Here is an 11,310-nt window from a genome sequence, read left to right as displayed (position 1 = left end):
TCCAGCTATCTCTCGCTTCCTTCTTCAAACACCTAAAACAAGTAAACAACAACAAACAACAACCATGATAATAGACAAATTCTAATTCAACCTACTTAACAAGTCAAGAAACATTAATCCATGAGTATGTAAGATGAAAAATCATGTAGGAAACCAATCGATAGTTGGATATATATTGAATAAGGAAGATATTACAACCATTGTCTCAACATTTCCATTCACCTTTGACAAGACCAGGTTCCCACACACTTCTACTAGCATTCCATGATGACCTCAACAACAATAGTTTTAAGGCTCTTCCCTTTAGGATTCACTCCAAACCAAATCACACTTCTCCCTTACACAACTAAAAAGCTACAACTATGAATAGCTTGTTGTTTTACTCAAAACTTAATTAGCACTAGCACACCAACATTAACACTAGCCTATGCCTAGGAAAAAGGGAGGTTTATATAGGATGAATGGATGGGAGATGGATCCTCTTCTCATGGGAGAAGGTCTTATCCCTTGCGATAGTTCCATAATTATAGTGGAAAGGAGCCTAGACTAACATCCTCGACCCCATCTAGCCAAACCATTTAGTAGATTTCCATTACGAAGATTCTAGAGTTGGAAGGTTCAGCTCTTTATTTAAAGAACTTTCCATAAGAGGATCGGCGCGATTGAAAAAAATCTTAGTCACTCTGGTTGGCACTAGGGACAGTGTTAATCCCTACATATTGGTGCGAGGGGGACAAGGGCCATTAGCGCTGGTCTTGTAAACTAGGAAGAAAAGAAGTTTCAAGGGAAATGGTGTAAAATGGAATTGATCTACTCATGAAAAGGGACACAATGGGAGTTTCTTCATGAAGGGAAAGCATGTAGGGTTCACTATAGAGGTCCTCCAGGATCAAGGAACGGTGAGTATAGGGACGGTGAAAATTTTTTGTGTAACAGATGCCCCCTAAAGAGTGAAGTCTGAACTAGAGTGAGGGATGAAACAATTTATAAATCAGTGCGAAGAACCATAGTCTGCCGTCGAAAAACCTGCAAGCTAGTACAAATACATATACATAACTAAAAACTCTGTCAAATGATACATGAATAATGGCATGGATGTAGCCATCCTGAGAATGATCATGTAAATGGATCTAGGTATGGGAGTAGCCATCTGTCAAAGAGGATCATAATGAAACCAAGGTATGTTCGCAACCATCCAATAATGAGAAGGTTCACATATGATAATTCATGGTATGGTCGCAGCCATCCATTTGAAAGTGACATGCATATTGACATAACCATGTCACATCACTTCACAACTTGGATATTTGTTATCTAATTGTAGGGTCTTGCGCTCCAACACCACCAGATCAAAGTACAAATTCTAACATGTGAATAGATGTGTTGACGTCGAACATGCTAGAAAATCACTTTATTACCAGTCAATGATGTAAATTGTTAACAAGCGTGAGAGAAACTACAAATAATGAAAATGTTCCTCAAGGTAATCTCAGTATAATCCATGGAATGCGAATAGAGGAACTGAAGTCGAGAACTGATGAAATCACTCGATCGAAATCTAATGATGTTAACTTGTTGTCGAGTGCGAAGAACTTACCATTAGGGCATGCAAGCTGTAAGGTACTGGAGGGGAGTCTCTAGGTCAACTTCTTGGATAATAAGCTGAAGTCAATAGGAAGTGACCATGTCAAAGGAGGGCCATAATGTATCCCAAATCATTGACATGAGGCAAAAGGATGCAAAATGATTTTGGATGATACAAAGAATTAGAGGTAAGTGTAACTGTAGAAGGACAACTCTTGAACATATCGGTGACGCAACTAGAAGTTTGGCAGCTTTTGGATCCATAGGATCGATGCTCATGATGACGTGGCAGAGATCAAATGGAAGGAAAAAATGAACATCCTAACCTAGGAAGGTCAACGATATGAAGGAGGATGTCCCAAAACACGAAGCAGAAAGTGTCATGTTCAAGAGTGAGATGCCGACTCAACTAATTAGATTTCCAAATTTTCCTCCCCATTTTTGGCAGGTACCAAATTAATTTTTAATCACAAGATTGAAGGGGATAGCATATGCTTGGACTGTAAGTTCATCTATCATACGAATCTAACCTAGTAAGTTTAATGAGGCCTACGAAGGAGAATCTCATGTTTGTCATGGTGACGAATCTGATGTCGTTTAATATTTTAACGAGTCCGACAAAGGTGTATCTCAATATCATTTTCATGTTTAGAGAGTTTGAAAAAGATAGGGAAAAGAAAACTCCACATGGTCCCTTTTCATACATATGTGTCTCTAGAGCTTGAAAAGGTAGAAATGATACTCGAGAGAACTGCTTAACGATTTTAGTCAAGGAGTACCTGTTTTGTAAATATTTCATCCCTGCCCGAAAAATAGGTAAACGTGTACTGGGCAAATGACGTTTCACATCCATTAACGAGTTCGCAACGACAAGGGCTTAGCCATATTTTGGCTTTTAAAGGGTTGTAAAAGAGCTTGAAAGTGGACCCCCCGTTTTATTCTCTTTAATGAGTCAAAAGGGAAAAATACTCAAAAATATTTTCATTGGAGTTTTACATGTCGAGAAAAGAGCTTAAAGGTAACTCGTCCTGGAGGAACAAGTGGTATAAAGGGTATCAAATGGTTCTAGTAGTGGTGGAACTGATCAAAACATGTAATGGTCAAGAGTCTGGCTAACAAAACCACTCATCATTGCAGTCCCTCAGGAAAGGAATAACAACCAAGTGAAAGCATATGATCGTCCAAAGAGATGGTGGTGATGGAATGAAACAACCAAGGCTCATCTGGCATAAATTAGCTAATAAAAATTACAATCACGAGATGTAAATTGGTCATGGGTTCATTTTTACACAAGCTTGAACCATGAAGAACTCTACTTGGATTCGGTTTCATGTCTACAAAAGCTTGAAACAAAAAACTATGCTTCCTATAAGTTCGCATGCCCCCAACATAATGACTAAATCGAGGTACATGCCACCTAAGCTTCATTTCAGTCAATGGGGTGTAGAAATTTCACCTGTAGATCAAACTGGTAATGCAATTTACTAAAGCAAAACACATGAGCTACTTCTACAAATCATTAAGCGGAAGCAAAATCGATTTCATGAGAAACATCAACAATAAACACATATAACTAATCAAGAGAAATAATCACACATGACACAGATATCACTGGGGAAAGCATTAGCATAAAATGCCCAACACTATATTATCAATCAAGTGGAAATCCTCTTTTGTTTAAAAAAAATATCAGCTCAAGAGCTATCCTGTACTTCCTGCAATCAAAAGATGAAGATGATAGACTCATTATGCCTCAATATGTAGGCAACCATCCATCAATCCCCTATTTCATTGAACAATTTTGATTGGGGTCCAATCCATAACATATGAGCATTGGCCCCAAATCATACATGCTGTCAACCATAGGTCCAACTACGCAATCCTTGAGGACACTAGTTCCTCATGCATGCATGCAAGGAATATTCCATGGAAAGATCCAAGAATCTGATAGTACATTGTCCCTCATCTGATCTCAACTGGATCTCTGATAGAACTGACATGCAACAGTTATCCATTAGTGAATCCTGAGATATCTAAAATAATAGTTGTCACATGCATGCAAGCATTAACAAACTATATTCTATTATTTTAACAGCTTGTTAAAATAATCTAACTGGACTTAACTAGTTAGAACTAAGTCAACTGATTCTCTCAGTATAGAACTCACACTTATTCCCTCAATCATTGGAGGAAATTAAGGATAAATTCCTCAATCAGTGGGACAAATCATGTGCATGCTCACAAAGACTTCAAATTCAAATTTCCTTAACTAATTAACTCAACTGAATTAATTAATTAATAGTTCCAACTACTGTTAAGACCAAGATTAATTTTACTCCCTATAGATAGATCAGGGACTGTTATAAATAGGAAGGGACCCATAAATGCCATTTTTAGAGATTTCTATTTTTAGCAGTTTCACCTCTCACCCAAGGTGACCAATGACCTCACTGGCCAAACTGCTATTTTTAGACATGCTATTTTTAGACATTCTATTTTTAGCACATTCTAAATTTAGCATTTCTTGTTGCCCACTTTTCAACACTCCCTCTCAACAAGAAAGGGATTATTAGCAACCCTGATCCTATCTCTGTGGAACTCAAACTTTCCTTCGGACAATTCCTTTGTCAAAATAACTACATCATGTTCCTTGCTCGAAATGTAGTGCAACATCATGATCCTCTTGACCACACAATCCCGTAGATGATGACAGTGGATATCTATATGCTTGGACCTATCATGAAATACTGGATTCTCAAAGAGTTTAATTCAACTCTGATTATCACAATATATCACGATAGGATCCATCATCTGACCAAACAATCCCACTAGAATCTTTTGCATCTAGATCGCCTCACATGCAGCTTGACTAGCTACCATGTACTCTGCCTCTGCTGTGCTAAGTGCAACTAATCTTTGTTTCTGGCTATACCAAGAAACTGTAGCTGACCCAGGGTTGAAGATTCCTCCAGAAGTGCTCTTCCTGTCTGATGGACTACCTGCCCAATCCGCATCTGTGAAGCCTTAGAGCTTCACTCCCTTTGTCCGCCTATCCCATAATCCATACTATGTAGTGCCTTTGAGATATCTCAGCACATGCTTTGCCACCTTCCAAAATAACTTGGTTGGCTGAACCATAGCTTGACTCAGCCGGTTCACCACAAAGCACAAATTCGATCATTTGTTCACCAAATACATGAGTGAACCCACAAGTTGCCTATAAATAGTAGCAGCTACTACCTCACCTAAAGTAGCATCCTCCTTCCTCCAGTTACTTGCTAGAGGAGTCTCCATGGGCTTTCACATATCCAGGTGGAAGTCCCTTAGTATCTCATTGGCACATTTGCCTTGAGAAAAAAATACTTCCCCATTTCTCTGCCATAGTTCCATGCCTAGAAAGTAGTGCATGAGGCCCATGTCCTTCATCTCGAACTCTCTTGCAAGATCCTTCTTACAAGACTTGATCAACTGATCATCACCTGTCAAAATTAGATGATCAACATAAAGTACAATAATCAATAGCTTACCATCTACAATGATGTGGTAGAGGTTCGCATCTGCTTCACTCTTGGTGAATCCCAACCCAGTGAAATAGCTATCGATCTTGGTATACCAAGCACGGGGTTCTTGCTTCAGCCCATACAATGCTCGCTTGAGCCGAAACACATGTGACTCACGATCGAAGGTCTCAAATCCCTTTGGATGCTCTATGTATACCTCTTCCTCAATCTCCCCATTGAGGAATGTTGTCTTCACATCCATCTGATGGATCTGCCAACCCATCTGTGCTGATACTACTAGAATCGATCTAATTGATGAGTACCTTGCAACAGGAGAAAAGGTCTCATCATAGTCAATCCTCTCAACCTATGAGAAACCATGGGAAAAAAACCTTACCTTGTCTTTCTCAATACTACCATCAGCTACCTGTTTTACCTTGTAAGGCCATCGGGAAGTAACCACTGTCCTGTCCCGCGGTGTAGGAACAACATCCCATACATTATTCCACATGATAGAATCATACTCCTCTACCATCGCATCCACCCAAACTGGCTGCTACACTGGCTCCTCAAAAGAAGAAGGCTCGGTCGCTACACACTCCCTAACCAAGGCCATGTATCCAGTGTGTCTATCAGGAGATCTCCTATGTCTGCACTGAGAGGATGGCTACCCCACATTCTCTCTCGCATCCTGCATCAATCTGTCAGCTTCCCAAGAGCGTTTCTGCCCCTCTATGGAAGACTCTCCAGTAGTGGTGATCTCCACAACTGGAATCTCTACATGTGGTTGCTCCACATCATCAGGAGGCTCCTCCTCCTTAGGAACTAATAGTTCCTCATCATCACCATGCAACTTGAGCTCCCTCTCAAGTGATGCTCGCATGGCTCACTGCTCATCGAACTTCAGATCCTTGCGCACTACGGTCCTCTGACTGGTAGGTAGAAACACACGATAGTTGTGAGGTGTATCCATGTATTCCACAAGTATTCCCAACTCAGTTGTTGGGTCTAAATTCTTCCGAGCATCTTTGGTCACATGACAAAAGACTAGTGATCCAAAGATGCAGAAGTGACTCACATCTGGTCTCTTCCCCGAAAAAGCCTCCATAGGTGTCTTCACCCCAAAATATGATGAGGACTTCTATTCTGAAGATATATTGTTGTAATTCATGCCTCAACCCACAGATGAAGTGGTAGGCCTTGGTCATGCAACATCGATCGAGTTGCGCCCACAATAGATCTGTTCTTCCTTTCAACCACCCCATTCTGTTGTGGGTTATGAGGTGCCGTGAGTTCCTGTTTAATTCCTTCTAAAGAACAAAAGTCCTTAAACTGTTGGGAAATATACTCTCCACCATTATCACTTCGCAAGGCCTTTACTTTCATCCCTGATTCTTTCTCTGCCAAAGCTTTGAACTCACAAAACTTCAAGAAGGTTTGATCCTTCTTTTGCATGAAGTAGATCCAACATCTATGAGAAAAATCATCAACAAAAGTAACATAATACCTTTGCTTTCTGATGGAGGCTATAGAGAAGGGCACGCACACATCTGAATGAACTCACTCCACAACTGCTCCTGCTCTACCATCCTAATCATGAAAAGAAGATTTTTCATACTTACCCAAAGTGCAACCTTTGCATGTGCTCACTTGCTCCAGCTTGCACTTAGGTAATCTAGTAGAAATTTGTTGCATGATCTTCAAGGCCCCATGCTGCAAGTGGCCCAGTCTCTTATGCCATAACTCGCCAATATCTTGGCCATGCATCACTTCTTCTTTGGAACTCAAAGTAGCATAGTCTTCTACCTGTAACTTATAGAGATTCTTCACTCGAATTCCTATCTGTTTGGTTTGTCCAGTGCCTATATGCCCTAGGAAAACCTTTCCCAAACTAAAGACTACATCATAGCCTTTATCCTCAAGCATAACAATAAACACAAGATTCTTTCTCAGCCCTGGTACATACATAACATTAGAAAGAGAGAGGGGAGAACCATGCTCCCTCTGAAACACAACCGTACCTTCACCTAAGACATGGTACTTTTTGTCATCACCCATCTCGATCCGTATCTGGAGATCCTTCTCCTCTAAAGTGTTGAAAATAGTCTTGTCACCTGACATGTGGAAAGAAGCTCCATTGTCCAAGTACCAAACACATCCCATGCTGGATGAAACCCTGCATGCAATAAGTGAGAAATCCATCTCAAATTATGAAGTTAGAGCATCACCATCAAATTCCAATTCCTTGGAGGAACCTTTCTTTGACTTCTTCCTCTTTGGGCAACTAGTAGCATAGTGACCCAACTCATGACAATGAAAGCATCTCACCTTCGACTTGTCAAACTTCTTCCCTCCTTGAGAAGACTTGGATTGGGATGCATTCCCTTTCCCTTTCTTAGCTTTAGATGCTAAATCCAAGTTCTGTTCATCATATTTCTTTAATGAAGAAGCTCCATCTCTGGTGTTCCATCTGATCTCCTCCTGCATCAAATCTGACCACAATCATTCCCAATCTGGCAGTTTTTCCCTTCCATTCACTGATTCCTGGTAGAATGCCAGCTCTTAGGAAGGCCAAGGAGTGCAAGACTCACCATATCGTCATCAGTGGTAGTGACCCCTACGCTTGCAAGCTCATCTCTGCAGTTGGTGAGCTTGTTCAGGAATGTAGTGATCGTATCGCCCTTCTCACAGTTGATCTCTCGAAGCTTGTCCTTCAATGCTAGCTTCCGCTAATCACTGTTATTCTGATATAAATCTTTCAATGTTTTCCACATTACAAATAGAGTCTCCTTCCCATGGAGGCTCAAGACTATGTGATCTCAAACTGCCTCTAGGATGATTCTCCTAGCTCTAGCCACGTTCTTCTTCCAATCTATAGCCTGGGTAGCATGAGTAGGCCTGGGGACATCTTGATCAATGAAGTCCTGCTATTATCTTCCAATACTACCTCCATGCGATCCTTCCAAGCTATGTAGTTTGAGCTACCATCAAGGGCATACTCAAGCCTCAACCCAGTGAAGGCCATCTGGATGAAATCTGAACTGTGATGAGAACTAGATATCTATATCCTGAATAATAAACTTCGACTTTCTTTCTCTTGCTTGTATATTGTTCCTTGCTTGATTAACTCTGCTCCGATACCATGTAGAAATTTCACCTATAGATCAAAGTAGTAATGCAATGTACTAAAGCAAAACACATGAGCTACTTCTACAAATCATTAAGCGGAAGCAAAGTCGATTTCATGAGCAACATCAACCATAAAGACATATAACTGATCATGAGAAATAATCACACATAACACAGATATATCACTGGGGAAAGCACCAATATAAAACCCCCAACACTGTATTATCAATCAAGTGGAAATCCTCTTTTGTTTACAAAAAATATCAACTCAAGAGCTATTTTGTACTTCCTGCAATCAAAAGATGAAGGTGATAGACTCACTATGCCCCAATATGTAGGCAACCATCCATCAATCCCCTATTTCCTTGCGCAATTTTTATTTGGATCCAATCCATAACATATGAGCATTGGCCCCAAATCATACCTGCTGTCAACCATAGGTCCAACTACGCAATCCTTGAGGACACTAGTTCCTCATGCATGCAAGGAATATTCCATGGAAAGATCCAAGCATCTGATAATACACCGTCCCTCATCTGATCTCAACTAGGTCTCTGACAGAACTGACATGCAACAATTATCCATGAGTGAATCCTCAGTTATCTAAAATAATAATTGTCACATGCAAGCAAGCATTAACAAACTGTATTTTATTATTTTAATAGCTTGTTAAAATAATCTAACTGGACTTGACTAGTTAGAGCGAAGTCAACTGATTCTCTCATTAAAGAACTCATACTTATTCCCTCAATCAGTGAAGGAAATTAAGGATAAATTCCTCAATCAGTGGGACAACTCATGTGCATGCTCACAAAGACTTCAAATTCGAATTTCCTTAACTAATTAACTCAACTGAATTAATTAATTAATAGTTGCAACTACTGTTAACACCAAGATTAACTTTACTTCCTATAGATAGACCAGGGATTGCTATAAATAGGAAGGGACCCATAAATGCTATTTTTAGACATTCCATTTTTAGCACATTCTAAATTTATCATTTCTTGTTGCCCACTTTTCAACACGAGGTGGATGGAATGAAGGTTCAGTTTCGAGATCTTGGAAAGAATCGACTAGGATTTTATGAGATCTTAATAGAAGACTCGATTTGGGAAAGGGATTTTCTTCATTTTTTAATGAGGTTGACATAGTAAAAGAACTATCCTCGAGACCCTTGTTTCATTTTTTAATGAGCTTGACACAAGAAAAATAACTATTCTCATAACCCTTGTTTTGTTTTTTAGTGAGCTTGGCACATGACAATGAACTATGCTCACGACTCCTTGTTTCATTTTTTTAACGGGGTTGACACAAGACTAGGAACTATCCTCATGACTCCTTATTTCATTTTTTAACAAGGTTGACACAAGACTAGGAACTATCCTCATACACTTGGTTCATTTTTTAATGAGGTTAACACAAGACTAGGAAGTATCGTCACATCCTTTGTTTCATTTTTTTTATGAGGTTGACATAGGAAAAAACTATCCTCAGTAATCTGATCATGGACCATACGAGAACATGGCTCCTAATAGGTCTTCACTAGATGTAAGAACCATGCTCTGGGAGGAATACATGTCATTTGGTACCAAAGACAGATCAGGTTCCAATGCCCCTAGTACATAATGTAAAATACCATTTGTATGATCATCAGCAGATGCAGAGATGGAAAGGGTAGCCACATAGTTGACCTATTGCACGGAAGGTAGTTCTTGAAAACAAGAGACGATAGGGGATGATGGTTGCAAAGGAGGCACCTAGTGACCAATGAATGATAGTTGATCAACAGTCACAATTCTCCCTTCGTGCGGAAAACAAACCACGCGGAAAAGTGAAGAAACAAGCTCTCCCTTGACATAAACATATTCACGTCCAAGGAGAAAATTGAAATCTAAGGGACCTTGGACTACCATCATGTCTATATAGACAATTTTTCCTCCCAAAGTAATAAGTAACTTTGGAAGGATCCCTAAGGGCTAAATCATTCCTCCATTGAAATCCAATAGATTCTGGGTGACAGGCACAAGCTGTGGGGAGCCCAAAGCTTGCCAAGTAGTAGAAGATATGATGCTAACATACGCGCCTTCATCCAATATAGTGCCATGTACTACCCTATTATAGGCTTGTACTGTAATCTTGAAAGGTACATAAGGTGGGAGACTGAAAGCAGTCAATTGACTCCAATCAAAAGAGATGAAAGAACTACTTGGTGGGGGTATCATATGATTTCCCCTATGCTCTTCAGGAATAGAAGAAAGACTCTCCTAAACAACCAAGATGGGAGGGTCACTCTTTGATTCACGATAATTTGAGGAGACAAGAAGAACATGAGCAGTATGATCACCACTCTCTTGGGGAACAGAGTGAGCCAAGTCGACACTCTTTTTGACGAATGGTTGGTCAGGAACAGAGACAAGTGAGTCTCTCTCAAGAAGAGCAGGACCAGCAAGAGATGAATCAAGTCAATCTCTTTACCAACTAGGAGGGGGCTAGAAGAAAGCCTCTGATAACCAAAAGGAAGTTGGGGTTGAGGAGCTATAAGGTTTTCCAGAATTTTGGAAGCTTTATCCATAAGAGGACAAAGGTGAAGAAGATGCTCTCCTTCACATAACCTACAAGGGAATCTAATATTTCCCTTCTTCTTACCATTATTAGTTGAAGGCGTAACATCAACATGATCTCCAGAGGTCGATAGGGATTGTTGGTTCAGGTCTTGAGACCATAGCTCTAAGACTCTGGGAATGCCAAGACAGTCTCGAAGGAGATGGTCACCCTTACACAACCTGTAAGGGAATTTTACCTTCCATGAAGGATCAGAAGGTTTGTTGATGAGGGGTGAATTTGAAGTAATAGATGCATGATTGGCCTCTCGCTTATTTGACTTCTTCTTATTCGTCTTCTTCTTCTTCTTCTTAGCCTCTTGGTTACTAGATTTCAAACTTTCACCAAGCGAAGTAGAAGAGGAGGGTGAAGAAATGGGGGAAGAAGGCGAGGGTTCATCCATAGAATCATCTTGACATGATTCGAATGAGGGATATGGCAGGGCAGGTGTTGGGACAATCAAAACCATGGAGGTCGAAAATAACTAGATAGGTAA

This window comes from Pinus tabuliformis, chromosome 8, assembly GCF_031772625.1.
Source record: "Pinus tabuliformis cultivar Carrire ecotype Pingquan chromosome 8, CPIR1, whole genome shotgun sequence".
Lineage (NCBI taxonomy): Eukaryota > Viridiplantae > Streptophyta > Pinopsida > Pinales > Pinaceae > Pinus > Pinus tabuliformis.
The sequence above is the reverse complement of the archived record's forward strand: the minus strand, read 5'-3'. Positions refer to the sequence as shown.